Here is a 24,140-nt window from a genome sequence, read left to right on the forward strand (position 1 = left end):
CTCTGGATAGTCAGCTCGTATAGGAGGGCTTGTCCAGCTCCAGCTCAGGTGACTGAGTGTCTCCCAGTGGGAGTGACAGGGGCCAGCAGGCTTCGAGCAGCTGGACAGGAAGACAGGAGAGAAGTGCTCGAAGGCCACTCAGTCGGGCAGGCGGCTAAGACACTTCACTCAAGCAGCTCACAGGTCAGGGCTGCCGGACAGAGGGGGAATCTGACAGGACACAAACCTTGCTTCAGTGCAGTCTAGGGTTTGGGGATGAGCAAAGAGAACCCAAATGCCAAAGACAGCCATTGAAACACGTTCATTTGTAGGTTCTAGATCTGTTCTCAGACCTGTGGCCCACAGGACCTCTTTCTTCCTTCCTTCCTTTCTCTCTCTCCCTCTCTCTCTCTCTCTCTCTCTCTCTCTCTCTCTCTCTCTCTCTCTCTCTCTCTCTCTCTCTCTCTCTTTCCTTCTTTCTTTCTTGTACTGGGGATCAAACTCGGGACCGTGAGCTTGCGAGGCAGGCGGCAGAACCACTGAGCTAAATCCCAGGCCCCTTTTTTCTTTTCTGAGACAAGGTCTTGCTATGCAGTTCAGGTTGGCCTGGAACTCTCGGCCATTCTCCTGCCTCAGCCTCCTGAGTGCCTGGATCACAGGCAGGTGCCACTAGGCCCGGGCCCAGCAAGGACCATGTTCCTAACTCAGCAGGTCTCAGAGTGGCCAGGACCCCTCGGGTTCCGAGAGCCTCCGGGGCTCCTGCAGGCAGCCTGGTGTCCGAGGTGGACAGGCCGAATCTCCCCTCAGCGGGCCTCTCACAAGGGCACCGCGGGCTCCCCGCAGCTGAGGCCGCCTCAGCGCAGCACTGCGAACCCAGAGAGATCTGCAGAGGTGTAAAATAATGCCACCTTTGCGGTGCGGGGCTCGGCTGCAGGAGCGTGAGCTTTCAGGAGATGTCACGCTGCTCCAAGACGCCACTGTGCCTCGAATCCGCGCTAGGCTGATCTCTTCGGGCCCTCTCCAGTGTAGTACAAACCAACAGGTGGAAGCCACCCAGCGCGGTCCCCAGGGGGTGAGCAGCGAGGGTGAGAAGGAAGGAGGAAGCGGGGCGGGAGGGAGGAAGCGGGGCCGGAGTAGGAGGAAGCGGGCCCTGGCTCCTGGGCCGCGGCCGTTCCCCGCAGCACCACTCGGGGGCGCGCGCCGCCTCAGGACGCGGTCTCCCTGCCGCCCGCCTTGAGGGCTGCGCTGGGCGCCGTCCTGGGCCTGCGGTGGAGCCGGCCGGTCCGGGCAGAGCAAGGCGCTCTGCTCTGCTGGGCTCCCCGCGTTTGGGGCCACACTCGAGGGCGGTGGGGGACAGAGCCGGGCCTGAGGCCGTGGGAGCCGCGCGCGGAGAGCGGATGGGGAGCTCGGACCAGGAGGAGGCCTGCGTGGATCGGAGGGCACCGGAGGGCAGGGGCAGACTCGGCCCGCGGCCGCGCAAGGCCCAGGAGTCGGGGTCAGGCTGCGCCCCTCGGGACCGCTCAGCGCGGCCCACTTTGAACACAGCCACCCGAGCCGAGTCCGGCGACGTGGGAGCAGCGGGACCCTCGGAATTATAGCCTAGCCCCTCTTTTTTGTTTAAAATGTGCAGGTTGTTTAGTTTATGAAAAGTGGGAAGCATGGACTGTATACCCAGCCGGCACCTGAGTATAGGTGGCAATAAAATGATAATTCTACTCTTTTTAAGACTGCCTGGTGTCGGAATAGCTTTCAAAATAAATGAGAAGGGCTCATTTAGAGCTCTACTTATTTTCATTCATTCTTTTCTCTAACCTTGTAGCCACTGCTTGTTAGTCTTTACAAATATATTTTATTAGCGCGTTTGCAGTACATAATGTCTACCCTCGCTGAGGGCTGGGGGCACGTCCGCAGCACACCCTCACTCCTTCCCTCCCGCCGACTCTTGGCTCCTTTCCCATTTGCAAAAGATCTGTCTCCCTGTTTCCTTTAATTTGCTCTTTATTTATACTTTGGGTTTTCCTATAAGAGAAACCATGTGATATTTAAGCTTGTGTGTCTGATTTACTTCACTTACCATTATAGTCTCCAGGTGCATCCATTTTCCTACGAATGACTCAAATGTATGGCAGAGTAGTATTCCACTGTGCATAAACACCACATTTTCTTTCTTTCTTTTTCTTTTTCTTTTTTTTTTTTTTGGTACCAGGAATTGAACTCTGGTCCTTGCACTTGCGAGGCAGGCGGTGCAACCACTGAGCTACATCCCCCACCCTATCACATTTTCTTTATCCACTCATGTGTCAATGGACATATTGTACCTTGTTTCAGGAACTTAATTCTTTCGATGATTCTAGTTGCAATCAAATTGGACAAGAACCATATTAAATTCAGTGGTTAGGTTTAATGTTGACCTTATAGGGAAATTTGATTTGGTTCTCCAATTTGGTTTGTGCCCAGAATCATGGAAAGAATTAAGTTTGTGAACCGAGGTACCACTGCATAGGCCACTTCCAAGATTTAGCTATTATGAGTTGTGCTGCTAGAAACATGGGTTTGCATGTATCATTGTAATATAATGTCTCTAATTCTTTTGGGAAGAGACCTAGAAGGGGAAGAATTGGGTCAAATGTAGTCTGTAGGTTTAGTTTTCTGAGGTCTCTCCATACTGACTTCCACAGTGGTTGTGCCAGTCTGCACTCCCGCCAAGACTGGAGAAGGCCTCCTTTTTCACCTCTCGTGGCTTACCAGCCTTATTATTATTTTTTCACGATAGCCATTCTTTTTAGAATAAGACGCTAATCTCTTTTTTTCCTAGTTCACAGGAACACAAACCAACAGTTTGCTGGACTTTAATGTGTAATAATCAAGATAGAAGATGTTGCATCTAAAATTACTATAAATAAAAGGGAAATCACATCAGTCATCAAGGGCTCCAGAATGAACAGATGATAACTTCCCTGTTTACCACCTTTACTTTCTGGGTGTAATTTGATCAAATCATCAACTCAGAGAATGGTAATTGCAGCTTCTGTTGCAAATATCAAGCTCTTTATTGTGGCTATGATTGGTTTAAACAGCCCTGGTTCTTTGTTGTCTCTTAGTTTACCAGTGATCAAATCACGATCAATCCATTTCAGGTTTTTGCGGTCTAGGTTAAGTGAGCCTCGTTATGAAAAGGCCTGAACTTTGCAAGCAGGTCTGCGAGGTCCTGGGCAGCTCTCGCTGCCAGAGTGTGTGTGTGTGGGTGGGGGGGGCAAGAGGAGGTCCGAGGGATGTGGAGAGCAGGCTGTCCCAAGGTCAAAGCCTGGTTGCAGTTTTCAAGGCACATGGACAGGGCTGGTTCTACAGCGCCCCCATCTGGAACCACAGATTTGACTCCAAAACTCTCCACCACGCACACCAGGAGCATCAGGTAAAGGGGGCTCCACCTCGCCACGCATGAAATCACTGGCCCCACGATGCAGGTGTGTGAGCCTCGGTATCTTTGATTAAGATCAGTTCATCATCAAAAACCCTGTCCTGTACCAGCTCTTCTGCTTGTCCCACCAGGGCAGCTTCCAGTCTCCTCACCTCCCAGCCTGCCCGAGGCCGGCAGAATAGTTGCTCCAGAAGTTTACCCATGAGGCCCAAGTCCCGTCTGAAGACTCTCCTAGCTTCCATAGCAGCCACCTCGCCAAACTTCTCAGGCTCACATCATCAATCCTGCCAGTGCTTAGAATAACACTGGTCCCAATTGCTGGGATCTTCTGAAGTCTCTCCTCAGTGACATCTGGCTCTCTCTGTCTAATCTGGTCCAGTTTTTCAGGGTCTGTAATAACCACCTGTACAGCACACTTCACTTTTGCTTTCTGCAGGCCGAAGTCAAGGCAAGCAAGTTTTGCATTAACTGTTCTCTGGGACGGACGTCCCCGAGGTCCTGCCACACAGGTGAGCGCCCAGCCACCCATCAGCATGGTTTCTGTCTGACCTCTCCACTGGGCTTTCAGGATATTAACAGGATTGACTGGGTGGGAAGTCTGGCCCCTGAGTCAGTGTGTGTAACAGCAAGGAAGCAGTAAGATACAATCTCAGGGATGTCTTACTGTGCATTTCTCTGATGGCCAGAGTCGGTGAGCATTTTCATATGCAGTATTTGTCTGCCACTTGCACTACTACTGCTGAGCTGTCTGCTCAGATGAGTTGTGCAATTTTTGATTGGGCCCTTTATTTTGTGGGTCTGATGCTTTCGAGTTCTTTGTAAGTTCTAGATATTAGTTCTGTCAGAGGTGCAGCTGGCATACCTCCCTATTGTGTAGGTGGCCTTGTCTCCTGTCGGCTGCGTCCTTGGCTGTGGTGAAGCTTTTTACTGTGATAGGCCTCATTTGTTGGTTCTTGATGCTGCGTCTTGTACAAGTGGGGTTCTGTTCAGAAAGTCTTTTTCATGTGCCTGCTCTTCACCTGGTATATCTTCCACTGGGGGGTAGCTCAGTGGCACGGAGCCTGCCTCGCAAGCACAAGGTCCTGACTTCAATCCGTGCTACCGGGAAACAGAAAGGAAAAAACAAAGAAACAAAAAAAACCCTGAGTTGCCTAGAGTATCTTCCAGCAGATTGTTAATGTTTTAACTTCTATATCTTTGATCCATTTGGATTTGATTTTGGTGCGCGGTGAGATATGGGTCTAGATTCCATCTTCTGCTTGTCTGTGACCAGTTTTTCCAGAACATTTGTTAAAAGGCTGTCTCTCCTTCACCATATATTTTTGGCCTCTCTGTTAAAGATCAGATGGTGTAATGTACCTCAACCCCCTCATTTTAAAGATGGGAAAGTTGTATCCCACATGCCATTGCTTGAATATTCTCTCCAATATTCATGTCCAACTGTTGGCCTATGTATTTATTAGTACATGTTAAGTTTACAAAACCTTGGGTTTTATGATTGTATTTTCACACATGCATGTGATGTATTTAGGTCACACCCACCCCATTGTCACCTCCTCTTTCTCCTTGTCTCGAAGCCTCCCTCCTGCTCTCATGAGCTTTTTCTGTTTGCCACATATTAGGGAAACATGTAATGCTTGTCTTCCAGAGTCTAGCTTATTTTGCTGAACATGAAGAAGTCCAAATGACACGATTTTTTTCCTTATGGCCAAACACTATTCCATTGTGATTTCTGCCACATTTTCACCCAGTGATGGAGCCTAGGCTGATTCTCAAGGTGAAATTTAATCACCATTCTAATAGCATCGAGAAGTGGGATTTTGAAGAGGTGATTACATCATTAGGGCTCAGTCCTCATAAGTGGGCTAATGTCATTGTCATGGCAGTGGGTTGGTTATGTAGCAGTGGATTTCTGATCAAAAAGAGGATAATCCCCATACTCAGGAGGCTAAGGCAGGAGGACTGCCATGAGTTTGAGGTGCTCCTAGACTACATAGTGAGTTTAAGGCCAGCCTGAATGACACAGGGAGCCAATTTTTTCTGCCTGCCCTTCTGCCAGATGCCAGCCCCATGCTCTTGAACTTCTCAGCCTCCAGAACTGTGAGAAAGAATTTTATTTCTTATGAATTACTTAGTATTAGGCATTTGTTATAGCAGCAGGAAATGGACTAGATACCAGATAATCCAACTCAATATGTATTGAGCACCTACCACATGGCAAGTAAAATCAAGCAGAGAAGGATGCCAGGGACAGGTGGATGGGGTGACCCTAAGCTGTTAGGGTACATCTCTCTGATAACAGGCAGACCTCAGCATCTGGAAGCAGATGGCAGAATCACCTCTCCACAGCAAGCTTGTGCTGACTCCCACTCCAGGCAGACCTACCTGGATGCCTTTGCTCATTTTCTTTTTTCCTCATTTCCCTTGTTATATTCTAGAACCACGGATGTGATTATATTCTAAGAGAAATGCTATTTCAGAGGGAGGAAAAAATAACTACTGTCAGAAGAAATCATTAATGAAATATTTTAAGAAAATTTCCTAGACGCAGGATAAAGTTTCCACTTTGAAAGTGCCTGTGACAGCACAATGGATAAGGAAACCCCCAGCAAGGTCATCATCGTGAAATCTCACAATACTGGGAACAAAAGGATTTTAAAGCTTCCAGCAGGAGGGAATATTGTCACATACAGTCCTGTCACATACAAAGGAACCAGAAATCAAATGGGCTTTATAGTTCCCAGTAGCGATGTTTTTTAAGGCAATAGAACAGTATTTTCAAAATTCTAAAGGAAAATGGTTTCTGACCTAGAATTCCATACCCAGCCAAGCTATTAGTCAACTATAAAGATAAAATCTCTTTCCAGATATTCAGATGTCAGAAAAATGACCTCTAATGCCAAAGAGCCAGTGGCCCAGGAGCGAGAGGAGGGTGAGCCTCACATGGCTCAGGGACGGGACAAGTGGGTTCTGGGAAGAGGAAATCCGTGGGAGATCACAGGCTTCAAACATGTTTTTAAAAGAGTTATGGGCTGGGGATTTAGCTCAGTGGTACCATGCCTGCCTCGCAAGTGCAAGGTCCTGAGTTCAATCCCTGGTACAAAAACAATGAAATAAAATAAAAGAAAATAAAAAGAGTTATATGCTGGGTCAAGGATTTAGCTCAGTGCTTCCAGCGTCTGCCGTGCAAGTTCAAGGTCCCAAGTTTGATCCCTGGTACCAAAAAATACCAAAAAAACAAAAACAAAAACCCAAAAGAGTTACATGCTTGATGGAACTTTGGACTTTAGTGATAAGTATTTAGAAACCTAAACAAAATAGGCAGAAAACAAGAAAACCCAACAACAACAAAGTGATAGTCAACTTCAGGAAACACATAAAAATAAACCAGAAAAATTTACTCTAGCATATTATCTAATTCAGCTGCAAAAGTCATTGACAGTACCAATAAAGACAAAATGTTGATCTAATTAAAATCATAATGTCGCTGTGTTTGAAGGGAAAATACACATGTTCATGCAGAGAGGAAGGGAGTGGGATTCCCACCTTCTAGTGTCAGTTGAAGACATTACATTAACCCTGGGAAACTCGGCCTCACTCAAGCATGCTCCGTAATCCCAAGACACTGGCGCGCACAGCTCCTGTCAGGGCCCGGGCCGTGCGCTGTGGGCTCCGAGGTGCCCCATCCCCGAGATGCCCCATCCCCGGGCCCCTGCGGGGCCCGCCCAGCTCCACCCCCAGCCTAGAGCCCGAAAGCGTCGGCACAGGAGCCGGCCTACCCTCTGCCGGCCGGTGGAGGGCTAGTGGCTGCCAGATTGCCTGGTCTGCCGCTGTCCTCCCCAGGGCCTTGTGGAACCCGGGCTCTCTCTGGGCAGAGATGGGGCCAGCGTCCCTCGGGGCGCCCTGGAGAGGAGCCTGGAAGGGAAACGCTTGTCCCCAACCTGGGGGTGGGTGTAACAAAGGGCCCCCCACGGGGCTTCTTCCTGCCGAGGTCCCGCAGTGTAAGCACGGCCGGCCCGGCCAGAGCTGGGTGCCAGGGCCCCGCTGGGCGGGCCGCCGGGAGCGGCCGCGGGACAGGGCTCGCTGTCATCTCTAGGCGGGAAGCATCCTGGGCCCTGCAGCGCCGGATCCTGCGAGAGGGGAGGGGACAGAAGGCTGCGATGGGAGCCCCGGCTGCACGGCGCGCCCCGCGTCAGCCTCTCCAGTGTGCTCTGCTGCGTTCAGCCAGAGTGGAAGCCGGAGCGAGGGGGACAGGTCTGCTCCCTGGGAGAAGGGAGGAAGGGGCCGGGTCAGCGGCAGGGGGCGGTGGGGACACCGGAGCCCGGGAGAGCCTTTAAGTCGGGGCCCAGCGTGTCCTCGGAAGAGGCCCTGGGGTGACAGGGGCGGAGGACGAGAATCCTCGCGCGCGCTCGGAGAGGAGGAGCTGCTGGAGGGTGCAGGGCCACGCCCCAGATCGCCTCCCTCGCGGGCGCGCGTGCTCAAAGAAACGGGGCACCCTGCCGCTGGGAACGGGCCTTTTAAGTGCTTTGGGTGGTGGGAATCTGTGAAACTTCATAACCTACAGTCTTAGTCTTGTCTGGGGGTGGGAGAGGCTGGCCCACCCGGTGAGGTAGCCGTCCGTTCATATGGAAATCCCAAGGCTGGTCCATTCCAGGGGAAAGAGGACCATTTGCAAGGGAAAGGGGAGGGAAAAACCCGTTTGTGGGTGAAGCGAGTTGCCCAGGTTTACTGTTCTGGGAGAAGAGAGAGTGAGAGAATAAACGAACGGGTCTGTTTTCTGAAGCTGTAGTTTTTTTCTTCAAAGTACAACTTTTAAAATCTCGAGTTCCTTGTCTCTTTTCCACCTGGCTTTTATTTCTTCTATCCTACCGAGACAGGAAGGTGTGCATGGCTAACACTGGCTGGGAAAGGAGGTGAGACAGGATCCTAACCCAGGCGCAGCACAGAACAAAGCCCTCCCCGGGGCTTCTCACAAGGGCTCAAGCAGGTTTTCCACAGGGTGGCTGAGGCCTGATGTCAGCCTGCGGCGAGTGTGATACAAAACTGTCTCAGACAGCTAAGTTAGGAGGAAATATTCTAGACAGTCAGACAGGGCTGGGCCCTCAAGGGAGTCAGTGCAGAGGAGGAAAACACATCACAACCGTGGCTGGAGGCGCATCTGTCCAAGGCCAGGCCTCCAGGATAAAGACGGAAGGACCAGGTGGAAGCCACACACCTCCCCAGGGGATAAGCACTGACTTGAAGACTAGACTATAATTGGTATCTCTTGGTCCAATAAACCCTAGATAGACATCAGTCACCCCAGTGGGTGACCAGGACCCCTGGATCCATCCCTTCATACTGTTCTCTCCGTGTACCCTCGCTACGTGACCTGCTTCCCCATTGGATCAATACTGTCTAAGCAGCAATACTTGTAATCTTATTGGTTGATCATAGTTTTGACCCGTGCTGTACCGGCCTCATGATTTGCTCTATAAAACTTCCTCTGTGAAGTGGCAACCCACTTTCAGGCCCCTCCTGTCTCTCAGGAGCTCTCTCAAATTTTTCCTGCTCTTAATCTCTGTTGTTCCTTAGAATTCCTCCTTCAATTTTGGGAGCACAAACTCCGTGTATCTGACATCTCACAGGCTGCGAGCTACATTTACTTCTCCTATCTCCAAAGGACGGTCCACACCGAGTGTGTGCCCGGTGCTCCCTTTCACACGGCTCACGCTCACCCTGTACAGCGTCCTTCTCCCGCGTTTGCTTCCCCCAAACCTGCTCTGCACAGCCTGTTTCCATTCCTACTTCCGATAAAGCTTTGCTACCACTTGTGCTTGTCTGGACCACTTCTTTGCTCAGGACAGAAAGAACCTAGAAGCCACACCCAGAAGGAGATTCCAACTCCCCCAAACCCGGAGACACTGCCTCGTGTCCGCACTCCATGCAGAGCGTGACCTCAGGCTGAGCCCTAAGAACTTTAACCCTTGCCCAGAGCTTAGTGGTTGCTTCAGCTGTCTTTCGGCAGATGTCTCCCTCTTTCCTTTCCTTCCTCTCCTCTTTCCTCCCTCCCTCCTTCCCTTTCTTCCTCTTTTCTTCCTTCATTCTTTTTTCCCTTCCTCCCCTTCCCTCTTTTTTTCATCACCAAAAATGGGCCCCTGAATCCCACAAATACAGTGTATCCATGTTCTTGGGGAAACTGTAGCTATGGGCCCATACAGGACATAGATAGATGCGCCCAGATTGTGTCACCAGAGCTGTTGAGGATTTGTGTGGGGTGGGCGGGGCAGGAGGGGATGGAAGAGGAAAAGACGGGACAGGGGACCAAGCTGGGGCTGCACTGGGGCTTGTCCCGGGCAGGCATCCTGCACCAGACGTTCTGTGGGGTTTTGTCTAGAACGTGTTCTTCTGGAATGTGGAAAGGCATCGGCACCACCATGCTAACGGAGAACTGCACAATACTGTTTCGAAGTAAAAGAACTGTTTCCAAAAAATCAAAATATCCACCAGCCAGCAGAGGGCTTTAGAGGTGAACCTTAGGCAGGCTCCTGGGGCTCTGCGCTATCCATCCCGCAGGTGCTGGCCCGGCCAGCCTGAGTGGACTCCACACTCCACAAAGGAGCCTCCCTGGCTCCACACACTCCTGCTGCTTGTGTTTCTTTGAACCCCTGACCAGGACTGCGGGGACGAATGTGACCACGCAGCGGGCTGTGAGGGTGGAATCACGCCGAACTGCCCAGGGCTGGGCGGCACTGCTGTGTCAAGTCCGGGCAGCGAATTCCATGGGCAAAGGACTCCACACACAGTCCATGGTCCTGGGGATGGTTACGTTTCGGAGAGGACGGCCGCAAGCCAGAATTTACTTCCTGGCCCTCAGCGGGAGCCTTGCCTTTGTACTTGGAAGTGTGCGCCGAGCCTCTCGGCAGCTTGGAACAAGTCAGCGCCGCCTGCACAGTTGTAGAGCTCCGCATTTCTTTGTTACTCTGGGGCGTGACTTACCCTTGGATTCCTTGGCTGGGTTGCATTTCAGGCCCTGTGGAGCAAAAATAGCACCCCTGGGACCACAAGAACCAAAGCAGGCAGGCAGGCAGCGGCTTTGCACTGGGAGACAGCTGGGGGAAAGAGGACAGGCAGGAGGGAGGACAGTACAGGGGTGTTGGCCTGGTCTGAAGTCTCTGCAGAAGAAACCTCAGCAGAGACACGTGCAGCAAGCACGAGGCCCTGAAGGTTAGTGCCCGGCAGCTGAGCGCACCTGGCCTTGCTGTGGTCACTTGACCAAGATGAGAACTCCTGAGGGTCAGAGGACACTGGGTACCTGAGACCTTCAAACTCTACAGCACCAGAACCACTGGAGAGCAGCTAACATCCTGGTCACTGGGCCCCGCCTCGCAGTTTCTAGGGGGTGGAGATGGAGCTGGAGAATCCGCCTTTCCAGCAAGTTCCAGAGGGACAGTTATGTATGGCTGAGCTGGCGTCACACCGTGAGGACCAGAGCCCGAGACTGTCAGGCCTGACTTAAGGGAGTCCTTCACAAACAAACGGGAAAAAGCAAACAGGCTGCTTCCCTCAAAATGGGCTCAAAATGAAGTATACAACCCCCGGTGCCAAGGAGCCCAGCGACTGTGTACACACCTGAGCAGACCGTCCTTGGGCACCCGAGGCATTAACATTTCGCCTGGACTCCTTAGCCCTTCAGTACCATAGAAGCTTAATTCCTTTCCCAGTTACTGCTGATATCTCCCTCTGGTATTAGCCCATCCACTCACAGATGAAACCTTTCCCAGCTAGCTGCTAGAATTTCCCTGATTTTAGTCCCTGTTCAATAGAATAAACTTCTCCTTTTCAGAACAAAAAGCCTGTTTTTGACCAGTGGATTCATGTGTGGCATCTATAACAAAGGCCTCTCATTTCCAGCCCCTCTGGCTGATTTTCAAGCCACCTGGAGAGCTCTGTGCTCAGCAAATTTCTGCTGTGCTAACAAATATGTGACACAGATCAACTCAAAAAGCAAAAAGGTTTACCTGGGCTCGCAGTTCCAGCGCATGGTTGGCCGGTGCCATTGCTGTGGCCTGTGGCATGGTGTACGCCAAGGTGGGAGTGGGTGGTGGGCAGCTGCTTGCTGTGTGACAGCCAAGAAGCAAGACAGACAGGAAGGCTGGCTATGTGGCTCCTCTGCAGGCACCTGGCCTGGCCTGACTTCCGCCTGCTCAGCCGCACCCCCCAAGGACAGAGGGAAAATAATGTAACTCCCACCATAGTTAGATACGCCCAGCTCCTGCTCCCTGAAGTCCAAGAATGAATTCCAAACAACATCTGAGTTTAAGTGCAGCAAAATTTATTGGGGACTAGGAATAGGGACTGGGAAAACTGCTGAGAGATGGGGGTTTCCTAGTGTGTTGCCAATGAGCCCACTTTTCTGAGAAAGTCTTACAGAGCAAAGTCACAAGAGGTGGGGACAACTTGGGCCAAACTATCATCAACCAATACAGTTTCAAGCATAGCCACCTAGCCAATACTGATCCAGTAGTAGGAAGGGCGTGTGACAATATCAGTAGCCTTGGTTGATGATCTAGTCTTTTTTATTTTTATTTTTGGGTTTTTTTTGAGACAGGGTCTTGCTATGTGGTTCAGGCTGGCCTTGAACTCATGGCAATCCTGCCTCAGCCTTCTAAGTGCTGGGATTACAGGTATGCACCAGCACGCCCACCAATAATCTATTTTTTAAAGCAAAACATTTATTGGTACATTTTAGATATGCTTGATGATAACATTCCTAGGGAATTTGGACCTGTACTTAATATATCTTGCTTCTTTTTTTCCCATTCCCCTGCTTCAACCTCTCTTCCCCTCTTTACATATAAAAGCTTTGTTTCCATTTTTTACTTCTATTTTCTCTTTTCCTTCTTGTTCCTTCTTTCTATCCCTCTCATTATTCTCCTTTTCATTTGAACCTTTTCTTCCCATTTCGCAATATCTATGATGCATTTTAGTCCTTATTTCTATGTTCAGTTTCTCACACCAGAGAAACAATGTGGTATTTAAATGTGTTTGTCTGATTTTTTTTATTTAAGAGTATGGTATCAAGGTACATCCATTTAGCTAAAAATGTCTCTAGCTTATCCTTCTTTATGGTAGAATAGTACTTCATTGTGTAAAAAAACCCACATCTTCTTTATCCATTCATCAGTTGATGGGCACTTGGGCTGTTTGCAAGCTTTAGCGATTACAAACTGTGCCACTACAAACATGGGTGCACATATATCGCTGTGGTGTGATTCTTTTCATTCTTTTGGGAAGATAACGAGCAGGGGAATAGCTGGGTCAAATGGGACTTCCGGTCCTAGCTCTTTGAGGTATCTCCATACTGATTTCCACAGTGGTTGCACCAGTCTACACTCCCACCAGCAGTGGAGCAGGGTTCCTCTTTCCCCACACCCCTGCCAGCATTTGTTATTGGTTGATTTCTTGATAGCAGCCATTCTTTCTGGATGAGGTGGAATCTCAGCATTGTTTTCATCTGCATCTCTCAAATGCCCAGTGATGTTGAACATTTTTTCATGTTTATTTGCTGTTTCTGCTTCTTCACCTGAGAATCATTTTCATTTCAGATCCGGTGGGTACTCTGTAGTCTGAGTCTTGTCTCTAGTCTTAGTCTCAGCCATGGAAGAAGATGACCCGCTCCAAGGAGAAGATGGTCTATTTAGGTGGGAAATCTCAAAAGGGTGGCACCACAGTCCCAGGCTCCCTTTGGGAAGTGTGTCCGTCTGGCCACTGTGACTACTCTTCTTCAGATGCAGCTCCAGCCAGTTTCCTTGTGGTCCCATCCTCTACTCTGCCTCCCTTGAAGGCCCAGCCCTGTCTTCCTGGCTAGCATAATTCTACCTCATTGAGCTGTCTATAACACCAAGAGCACCAGAGCCAGGACCCAGCCCTAGGGAACATTCCAGATCCAACTACAGCAGGCTTTTTTTTTTGGTACCGGGGATCGAACTGGGGACCTTGTGCTTTTGAGGCAGAAACACTGAGCTAAATCCCTGGCCCCTCAGCAGGCTTTTTAAAGGGCACAGGTTCCTGGGATCCTCCACCAGCACACAAGGCCTGCATCACCTACGCTGGAGCTAGCATCTCTGCCCTAAAATGCTGGTCACAGCTGGAAGCAGTTACACATACCTATAATCTCAGTACTGAGGGGGACTGAGGCAGGCAGATTGCAAGCTCAAGTCCTGCCTGGGTAACTTAGTGAGACCCTGTCTCAAAATAAAGCATTTTTAAAAAGGGCTATGGAGGCCCTGGGTTCAATCTCCGGTACTGAAGAAGAAGAAAAAAGCGCTTTTCAGGTTAGAACCTTGAGTTGAGAAACCACACCCTAGACCGGCAGGTCTTGATTGTTAGGGCATCGTGGATCCTTCTGAGAGCTTGAGAAGTAACCCCTGTCCTGTCTCCTCTCCTCCAAAGTCACGCGAGCACAAAACACATCACTTGGCAAACAGGTGCCCGGTGTGGAGCGCAGCGGAGCTGGAGAAAGAGATGTTCAGTGGCCCTGGCCTCGATTTAAAATTAATCTTCACAGAGGAGTCGGTGTTGCTTGGATCCTGTTGTGGGGTAAGGGAAGTAGAAGTAGTCTCAGGTCCTCTGGAGAGGCCCTTGTCCCACCAGGACAGAACCATGGGCCCCCGAGCTGTGTGGGACACACAGTAAGAATTTCACTAGGGCAAATTCAACAAAGATTTCTTTTAAAAATGTATAAATAAACCCAGGCTATCTGATCCTGAAGCCTGTGTGGGTTTTTCCCTATTATGCCACATGTATCGGGCTAGGCAGATCTTTAGTTATTTAATAACTATGATTAAATCGTTGAACTATAATCAAAGGATGTAATTTAAAAACAAAATTATTGCATTCACATTCTCAGCACTCTGCTGATGGGAAGCTAAGGAAAAGGACTTTGTTTTCTGGTTGGGAAAGGACTCGGCCAGGAACCAGCTAAAAACAGGGCGATCAGTGCTGAAGGAAGAGAACCACAGCTCCAGGTCCAGCCCAGCCCCAGCAGCCCTCGGTGGCTGAGAGGGCACTGGGCCCTCAAGGCCAGGGAGCATGGTCGGCTGGACAGACAACCTTCAGAATGACCTAGAAACTCCAAATGCACTCCAGGGGACTAGAAAGGGAAAGCTAAGATCCCCGAAATGCTGAAAAGATGGAACTTGCTACTGCCAGTGATGTGAGCCACTGTACGGAGGAGGCAGTAACGTGACTACTCCAAACTGCTGAGGACACAGCTGACAGAAACCTGTGTGCCAGCTGTGTGGAGTATTTTCTCTTTGTCTCTCTGCACAAGGACCCTCTGAGGGCTGCATCAAAGGGAGAAGTGGAGGGAGACCCGGGGATGGAGAACAGAACGGGGTACCTACCCTTCCCCTGCCTCCTCTGTCCCTGCCATGCTGAGCTCAGGTGTGGCTGCATTCTGTTACCCACGTGGAGCCCAGCCCCGGATCCCCATGGGCAGGCAGTTCCCCGAATGGCCTCTCAGGGCCAGCCTCCTGCCCCAGCCAGTCCTTGGATGTCCTTCCTTCATCTGGTGTTACCGGGCGGGGGGGGGGGGGGGATGCAGGATGCGCACTTAAATTTGCGTTTCAGAAAAATGAGGAATAACTTTTTTTATTATAAGCATATTCCAAATATTACAGCTTCAAGTATACCTATAAGTACACTAAAAACTATTCACTGTTTATATGAAATACCAAATTGACTTGGCGGCCCTTATTTTTATTTGTAGATCTGATAATCCTGTATGTATCCCCTTAAACCATCCTGTAATAATCCTGTGATTGCAGCTTTTCAGCAGAGGCCTTTGCCAGATTCTTCTGTCATTTCTGACCCATACATGATGAGACTTCTGGTTCCCATGGACGTTCGTGTCAGAGTGGCTTGCTCTGCCCTCTGGGAATGTGCCTCAGCCAGGCGCAGCCCTGGGCGCCCAGCTGTGCCAGCGCAGACTGCCTGCCCCTCCAGGGACCCTGCCCAGAGTCCCCGAGGGAGGCCCTCGTGGGAACCACGCACCACTGGTTTTCTGCGCAGAGCAGAGCTCAGCTGGACCACCTGAGCCAGCAGGACCTGACTGCCTTCGCCTCGGGTCTCCACGGGAGTGCAGAGAACTCACAGTAGCACTGGGCTGAGAGGCAGCACAGGGCAGCGGGCAGCCAGGCTGTGCAGTGGGGCAGCCTTGTACTGGGATCCAGGCCAGGCCCTACTGGCTGTCCCTGTGACCGCTCTGAGCTCAAGTTTCCCTGTCAGTAACCTAGAGATGCGCTTGCTCCACCCTCCGGGTTGTTGAAGGGCACAGAGATAATCTGTGTAAAATAGTTGGCACACAGGAGGCATGCCCCAAAATAATGACTGTAATTATAGTTAGCTGCATGTCTGCCTCTCCTGAGGCCGAGCCCCTGGAGGGAGCAAGACAGAAGTCCTCCTTTCTTCTGTCATCTGTGGATCTGGCCCGGGGCTGGCCCGGCAGTTGCTCAGAAATGTCAAGGGCGCGTAAGCTAAATGGAGATGACCCTCTGACGGAGGTCACCACGGCTGAGCGGGTGCTGTCACTGGGAGGGGACTGAGCTTCTGGTCAAGAAGAGCCTGTTTTGGGAAGACAGATTCAGATCTTCAAAGGCCTGAGCCAGACCTGGGAGCCTGGGTACAAAGCTCAGCAGAGTTAGCAGGAGCACTGTGATGAGATTTCCAGCTATCACCCCCATGCACCCTGTCCCCTTCATGTGCCAATGGCCCAGCTTTTCTGTGAACTAAGTACAAGCTTTGCTAGTGTTTGCTGTGAGACCTGGTGGAGGAGGTAGATGTGCTGGCTCCCTCCAGGCTTCGGTCAGGCCGCACACAGCCTGCACACCTTCAGCTTCTTAGAAGTGCTTGCTTTTCCAGTGCCTTCCTGGCAGGAACAGCTGAGCCTAGCTTGTTTCTTTGAGCCACAGTCCTCTCATCAGCTCTGGGAAGGCCTGGCTAGGGTCCCAGGGTTTTAGGTAGACAGCAGAAGGGGCTCATTTAGGTGACCCAAAGTGCAGCTTGGGCATCCGACTCCAGATGTCCGAGCTTCTGAAGACCTGGGCCTGCTGCTGAGGCTCACTGACTCCTAGGTGGGCACCGGTCTCTGGCACATGCCCAGCACAGGCCTCGCCTGTGCACTGGAAAATAAACAGCAACACCTGACTACGCAGAGGCCAGAGCCCTCCTGGCCCCAGAGTCCAGACCAGGGGAAGCCACGGAGATCAGGGAGATTAGAGCTGCCTTGCAGATCCGGGTCGTCCCCTGCCTGGAGGCACAGCCACAGAGCCAAGCTTCGAGTTGGAAGGCAAGGGGAGGGTAGAATGCTGGATGCAGTTGCCTAAGTAGCCCCATCAGGGGCTGAGCGTTCCGGTCAGACACCGTCTAGAGGAATGATTTAAACCAATGTAGAAGACAAGTCTCTTGGATGGATGAAAGACGTTTTGCTTTTCTTTCTGCTCAGTGCATAAGAAGCTTGTTAGTAGAGCAGATCATTCTCAAGCAAACATTTAAAAGCTGCTCTCTGTGCAAGTCTGAGTTGTATAGATCATTGTGGGGCTTTGACAAGTTGAGAATGTGTTTCAATACATTCAAAATGAGAAGGTCATGTAGGCTGCTGAAGGAAACAGGATGTTTAAGAACACTTTTTAGGGCTGGGGATTCAGCTCAGTGGTTTTGCTGCCTGCTGCGCAAGCGCAAGGACCCGAGTTTGATCCCAGGTACCAAAAAAAGAGACACTTTTTAGGCTGACAATCAGGAAAATAGACTAACATCTGTTATAAAGTGGACAGGAGCCACGACTTACAGATCTTCTGAGCCCTCCAGAGAACTTCTACTCTGAGATCTTCTACTCTCTGAGTACTTTTAAACAACAAACGGCCTCTCTTTGGCTCCGTCAGAGGCCATAGGCCTTGGGCTCAAGGTGTGACTTTGAGGAGCCACATCTCTGAGGACCAGGGCCCTGTCTGTGGCTATGGACCTGCTGGGGGGGCAGTGACCACAAAAAACAGCGCCCCGTGCTCAGCCCCTCCCTACTCTGCATGATGTGTCTCGTGTGTTCCTGGAGACATGAGTGTCATGCTTTCTCAGAGGGTGGCAGGACCCTCACTCGATCTCCTTGACTTGTTTTAGAAAGGAACCTGGGGGTTGACTAGCACCTCCTTCTCCCTCTTTCCCCAGCCCTCTCTGCTGCCTCATACTGGACACTGGTTCCGTTCACTTGCCTCCCCTTCTTTGCCCTGTCTGCCCCAGGATAATGAACACCAGGGGAACTTTACAACTGAGGCAGCTGTCCCCTGCGAGCCAAGAGTCTGCTCACTCTCCACCTAAGAGCTATTCCAGGCCCAGCTTGGTTCCCGAATATCTCCTCCTCTGTGAGATCTCCTTCCTCAGCAGAATTAATTATGGGTCCTTGCCTCGGTGTTTGGGGATATCCTCGTTGTATCAGTCAGTGATTTACCTGCCAAAACCATCTTCCTGCCCTACCACCAGCCCCAACACGACTGAGGCCATGTTTCACTCACTGTACAACTAAAGTCTAATGAAAGAAAGAATGAGTGAGTGATTTCCACTTAGCCTGAAAAACTGAACCACAGGCTGGTTGCATTAGACACATCACCATCTTCTAGATGTTTGCTGAGTGTGTGTTACAAAACATGCCTCAAGTTCAATCTGCTAAGGTCAAGGCCAAAAATTCACCTCGTCACTCACTGAAAGCCAGAAGGAGCGAGTAATGTCCTAGGATCAACAGTGGTTGGAGAGCTTGCTCGCTCCACAGGCGCCACCTTTGCTGAGATGATGTAAAGAAGTGCAAGAACTACCTGACTTCCATTCAGCAAACACTGGCTGAAATCCAGGCTCCCAACCCCCAGCAACTGATTTCCACTCTCTGCCCTCTAGGCCCCTTATTTGCAAGAGCAGCAGAACATAAAAATGGACGAAGAAAAGCTCTCTCTGGAGAGCACGAGCCCAGGAGGAACGTTGGTGAGTTGCACACCACCTTTCTGCCTGTCGCGGTGCAGCAGTGAGGCCTCCACAGAGGCCAGCTCCGTGATCCTGGGCTCTTCAGCCTCCAGAACAGTGAGAAGTAGCTTTCTTTACTTATAATTCACTCAGTCAGTGGTATTCTGTCAGAGCAGTAGAAAACAGATGACGAGACAGGCCCTGGACAGTCTGGATGACGCCTGCACACACTGCGGAGGGGCACTCTCCTTACTCAGTACAATCCTGACGCTCACGCCATCTGGAAACACCACTACAGACAGACCCTGAAGTGCTGTCGGACCGGAGGTTTGGGCATTCTGTGGCATGGTCATGCCGACATGTAAAATTTACCACCACAAGAGCATTGCGCCGATTTGGAAATGGGTGTATCAGGTGGAGGGCTGTGAGAGCTCTCTCCTTCTTTTCAAAGCCTGTCTCATTAGACCTCACTTCCCTAGAGTTGGGCACTTCTAGTTTTCTTGTAGATGCCTAGACTTTTTGACTCCTGCCTTAATTCTACAGCAGGCTTTGCTGGGATCAACCAACAGAGAATTGGACTCTGTCTGCCCTTTTGTCTACCAGTGACAGCAGAGACATGCCTGGAAGTGGACATTTTTTTCTCCTTCTTTTCTTTTTTCTTTCTTTTTTTGGTGCCGGGGATTGAGCCCGGGACCTTGTGCTTGCGAGGCAGGCGCCAGAACCCCTGAGCTACATCCCTGGCCAAAATCTTTGCTTCTTTCTTTTTCTTGATTGTTCTTATGTTTATAGGAGTGTGAACATTGCTTCTGTTTGTTGTTGTTGTTTTATTCTGTCCTTGTTTCTCTTTCTTCCTTCTTTCTTTCCCTCCTGTCTTCTTCACCAGTTCCCAAAGCTTGCATAAACTTTGTCTTTCAGTTTTGCTTCTAATCTCTTTCTCTTCTCCTCTCTCTATTTTTTTCCTCTCATCCCTTTTAAATTTTCTCCCCTGAGGGTAAAAATCACCATATTGAGGGAATAATTACTGTACAATTTTCTGGTTTGTTTTAGATTTTGTTGTATCACTACAAATCTTGTTAATATGGTTAAAGGTGGCAAATTAACAGTTACCACAGTTTGTCATTTTCTGGGCTGTGTTTGTTATTGCTGATTATACTATTTTAGCCAAGGTGACATAGTTGTTATAATTAGTTGTTCTTCCTTGTATGCCAAGACTGAGATTGTCTAAAGGTCCTAAACAATATACAGGCCAGTGCCAAAGAATCAGGGGCTAGGTCAAATTTGCAGCAATTTGTCATCCCCAAAAACGGAAGAGGTAGGGATCTTACAGCAGATTCAAAAGCCAAAATCCAGCTACACCTAGAAGACATCTCTGAAAAGTAGTTATTTCCTAAGGAGTTCTTGATACTAGCAATAAAACTACCTACCACAAGCAATTTGCAAGTGTCAACACAGAAACTAAACTAAAAAAGAAAAAAGAAAAAAATAGAAAATGAGAAGACATGGAAGCAAGATGCAACCCCAGATTTCCAGCTTGCCCAAGGCAAATCCGGGGGGCAGTGAGATGGATCAATTCAAAAGCCACACACCTGAACTCTCTGAAATGTAGCAGCAGAAATAACAAGGCAGATGAATGAGGCTCTAGAGAAAATCAAATTAGAATTTCTCAGATAACTAAAGAGTTGATGACCATAATGAAGGTCATGGTTAGTGAATCTAGAGTAGATTCAGATATAAAAAAATAGAGGAGCTTAGGGAAATGATGCAAATCATGAATACCCAACATAAGAAAGAAATAGAATCCATGAAACAGATATCCAGGAGATTAAAAACTGTATGGAAAGTATATGCAGCAGAATCAACCAATGTGATGACAGAATATCAGATCTAGAAGACAGGTTTGTGGTTAGTGATCATGAAAAGAACAATTTCTTAAAATAGCAAAGGACCACAAGAAATCAATCCAACAGCTGTTAAATGATGCAAAGAAGAATAACATGAGAATGATTAGAGTCAATGAAAAAGCAGTAGATAGCAAAAACAACATAAAAAATTCTGTTAACAGAAGTAATGACAGTAAACTTCCCAAGGATGGATAAAGAATTTGATATACAGGGCTGGGGATTTAGCTCAGTGGTTCCGGTGCCTGCCTCGCAAGCACAAGGTCCCGAATTTGATCCCCAGTACCAAAGGAAAAAAAAAAGAATTTGATGTACAGATGACTGAGGCATATAGAACTCCAATTAGCCATGATTAAAAAAAGACTACACCAAGGGATATAATAGTTAAGATTCCAGAAATTCAACACAAGAATGGAATATTAAAAGTTGTTAGAGAAAAGAAATAAATCGCCTATAAAGGAAAGTCCATCAGAATCACAGCAGACTGCTCAACATAAATCCATAACTCTAGAAGAGTTTGAAGTAAAGTATGTCAAGTCCTAAAAGAAAACAATCTCCAACCCAGACTGACGTACTCCATGAAGCTATCTTTCAAAATTGATGGAGAAATAAGACATTTCCATGACAAAGAACATCTGAAGAAATTCATGACCACCAAATCAGCACACCAAAATGTTCTGAAGGATATTCTAGAAGGAGATAACAAAGACTATAATTCCATAAATCCCAATAGAATGAATCCACTAGGCAAGACAGACAATTAAACAGAGGGGAAAGAAATGGAACCAACAACAGAAAAATTATATGACAAGATCTCAATTCACCAAACAAAAGAAACTGATTGGCAGAATGGATCAAGAAACAAGATCCAACAATATGCTGCATACAAGAAACACACTTCACCCAAAAAGAAATTCATAGACTGAAAGTCAAAGGGTAGAAAACAATATTTCATGTGACAAGACCCCGGAAAAAAGCAGAGGTAGCTATTTTATTTGCAAAAAAAGTGGATTTCAAGCCAACACTGACTGAGAGTGACAAAGATGGTCACTACATATTTGTTAAGGGAACAATCCAAGAGGAAGAAATAACAATCATAAATATATATCCACCAAATACTAGTGCACCCAACTATAGAAAACAAATGTTAATGGACATGAAAAATCAAATAAGCACTAATATAACTGTAATGGGGGACCTCAATACCCCACTGTTACAAATAGACAGATCAACTAGTCAAAAAAATCAAAGAAATATCAGAACTGAACCAAAATTTTGAAGAAATGGACTTAATAGATGTCTACAAAGTGTTCCATCCACTCCACAACATCAGAATACACATTCTTCTCAACTGCACATGGGACGTTCTCCAAAATAGACTGCATGCTAGTTCATAGAACATGCTTAAGTAAATGCAAGGGAATTGAAATTATCCCATGCATATTATCAAACCGTAGTGCAATGAAATTGGAAATAAATGGCAAAAGAAACCACAAAAGCTTCATAAACACATGGAAATTAAATAATACCCTTCTGAACAACCAATAGGTCACAGATGAAATTAAAGAAGAAATCAGATAGGTTCTACAAAGTTAAACAATAATACCAATACAACATACTGGAACTTATGGGACACAATGAAAGCAGTCCTACAAGGGAAGTTTATAGTGGTAAATTCCCACATCAGAAAAACAGAGTGAGATCAAATAAAAAAAGAAAAAGAAAAGCAAGTCAAGCCCAAATCTCATATGAGGGAGGCAATTATAAATATTAGGGCAGAAATTAAGGCAACTGAAGCTAAGAAAACAATACAAAGAATCAATGAATCAAAGAGTTGGGTTTTTTCAAAGATTAAATAAAATTAATAAACCCTTGGCCAATCTTATCAAAAAAAGGAAAGAAAATACTCAAATCCATGCAATTAGGAATGAAAAGGGTGAAATCACAACAGATCCTGCAGAAACCCAGAGGATCATCAATACCAACCTCAAGAACCTGTGTTCCAATAAAGACGGACAACACAGAAAAAACCGGGCAGATTCCTAGATACATATGAGTTACCAAAGCTGAATCAAGAAGATACAAAAATTCTAAACAACCCAGTATCAGTCTTAAATTGAAGATGTAATTAAAAACCCACCAACAAAGAGAAGTCCAGGTCCTGATGAATTCACTGCTAAATTCTATAAGAAATGTAGAGAATATCGATCACCACTACTCCTCAAACTCTTTAATGAAATCAAACTCCCCAAATTGAAAGGCCCAATCCAAAAATGGGCATCTGAAATTAATAGACACTTTTCAGATGAAGTACAAATGTCAAATAAATATATGAAAAATAGTTCAGCATCACTGGTCAAGTCCGGTGTGGTGGCGCATGCCTGTAATCCCAGCACTCAGGACGCTGGGGCAGGAGGATTGCCCTGAGTTCGAGGGCAGCCTGGGAACATAGTGAGTCCAAGGACAGCCTGAACTACATAGGGAGACCCTGTCTCAAAACAACCAAACAGTACCCAAAACAAAAGCAAAAACAAAAACCAAACAAAGAAAACAAAACACATCACTGGTCATTCAAGAGATGCAAATTTAGGGTCGGGGATTTAGCTCAGTGGCTCTGCCGCCTGCCTGGAAACTGAACCCACAAGATCCTGAGTTCAATCCCCAGTAACAAAAAAAACAAAACAAAAAAAAGAGAGATGCAAATTTAAACAACACTGAGATTTTATCTCACTCCAAAAAGAATGGCTACCATCAAGAAATCAACCAATAACAAATGCTGGCAGAGCTGTAGGGAAAAAGGAGCACTTTTCCATTGTGGGTGGGAGTGTAGACTGGTGCAACCACTGTGGATATCAGTATGGAGATTCCTCAAAAAACTAAAACTAGAGGTCCCATTTGACCCTGCTGTTCCCCTTCAGGGTATTTTCCTGAAAGAATTAAAAGCACCCTACCACAGTGATACATGCACATCCATATTTATAGCAGCACACTTTGTAGTAGCTAAATCTTGGAAACAGCCCAAATGCTCATCAACCTACAAATGGATAAAGATGTGATTTTTTTATACAATGGACTACTACTCTGCCATGAAAAAGGATGAGCTTGAGACATTTCTAGCTAGATGGATGCACCTTGAGACCATACTCTTAAGTGAAAAAAATTGAACACACATGTAAATACTGGATTGTTTCTCTGGAGAGAGAAACTGAAAGGGTAAATAAGGACCAAAATGCATATAGATATTGGGAAGTAGTAAGAAAATGTCGAATGGGTAGGGGAACAAGGGAGGGGGAGGGGGAAAGGAAAAAATGGAAAAGAAAAAAGAGAATTAGAAAAACTAGAAACAAAGCTTTTGTAAAGAAGGAAGGGAAGAGGGGTTGAAGGGAGGGGGGGAGAATAGGGTAAAAGAACCAAGACCCATCATGCACAGCTACAAAGTCCCTATGATGCAGGTTATCACTATGGCTGTCTAAAGTGCACCAATAGAATTAATGAAACCATTCCATGTGACACCAGTTTTCCTTGGTTACTCTTTTATTATCTATATTTTCCCATTCTTTTATTTTCATTTTTTTTTTTCCTTCAGTACTGGGGATCGAACTCAGAGTCTTGCACTTGCAAGGTGGGTTCCGTGTCACTGAGCCCCATCCCCAGCCCCTATTTTCAATGTTTATGCCCATGTATTCTAGGTGTATCCCAGCCAAATAGCGGATAGCTGACTCTTTTCCCCTCTCGATCCATGTCTTTCATTATAATTTTGTGTTAGCTGATTAGTACCTGTGGGTGGTACTGAGGTTTACACCCTTGGGGGAACTAGAGACGTGTACATACCACGTCCTAATTCCTTTTTCCACCCTCTC

The 24,140-nt window shown here is 47.9% G+C and overlaps 1 pseudogene; it reads right to left on the minus strand.

The window, feature by feature from the left end:
* Nucleotides 1-2,895: 2,895 nt before the first annotated feature.
* On the minus strand, nucleotides 2,896-11,420 carry LOC101721900 (T-complex protein 1 subunit alpha pseudogene; annotated as a pseudogene).
* Nucleotides 11,421-24,140: the final 12,720 nt, after the last annotated feature.

This window comes from Heterocephalus glaber, unplaced genomic scaffold (assembly GCF_053883595.1).
Source record: "Heterocephalus glaber isolate CG9 unplaced genomic scaffold, H.glaber_assembly_v1.0 deba00001457, whole genome shotgun sequence".
In the NCBI taxonomy this organism is placed as follows: Eukaryota; Metazoa; Chordata; class Mammalia; order Rodentia; family Bathyergidae; genus Heterocephalus; species Heterocephalus glaber.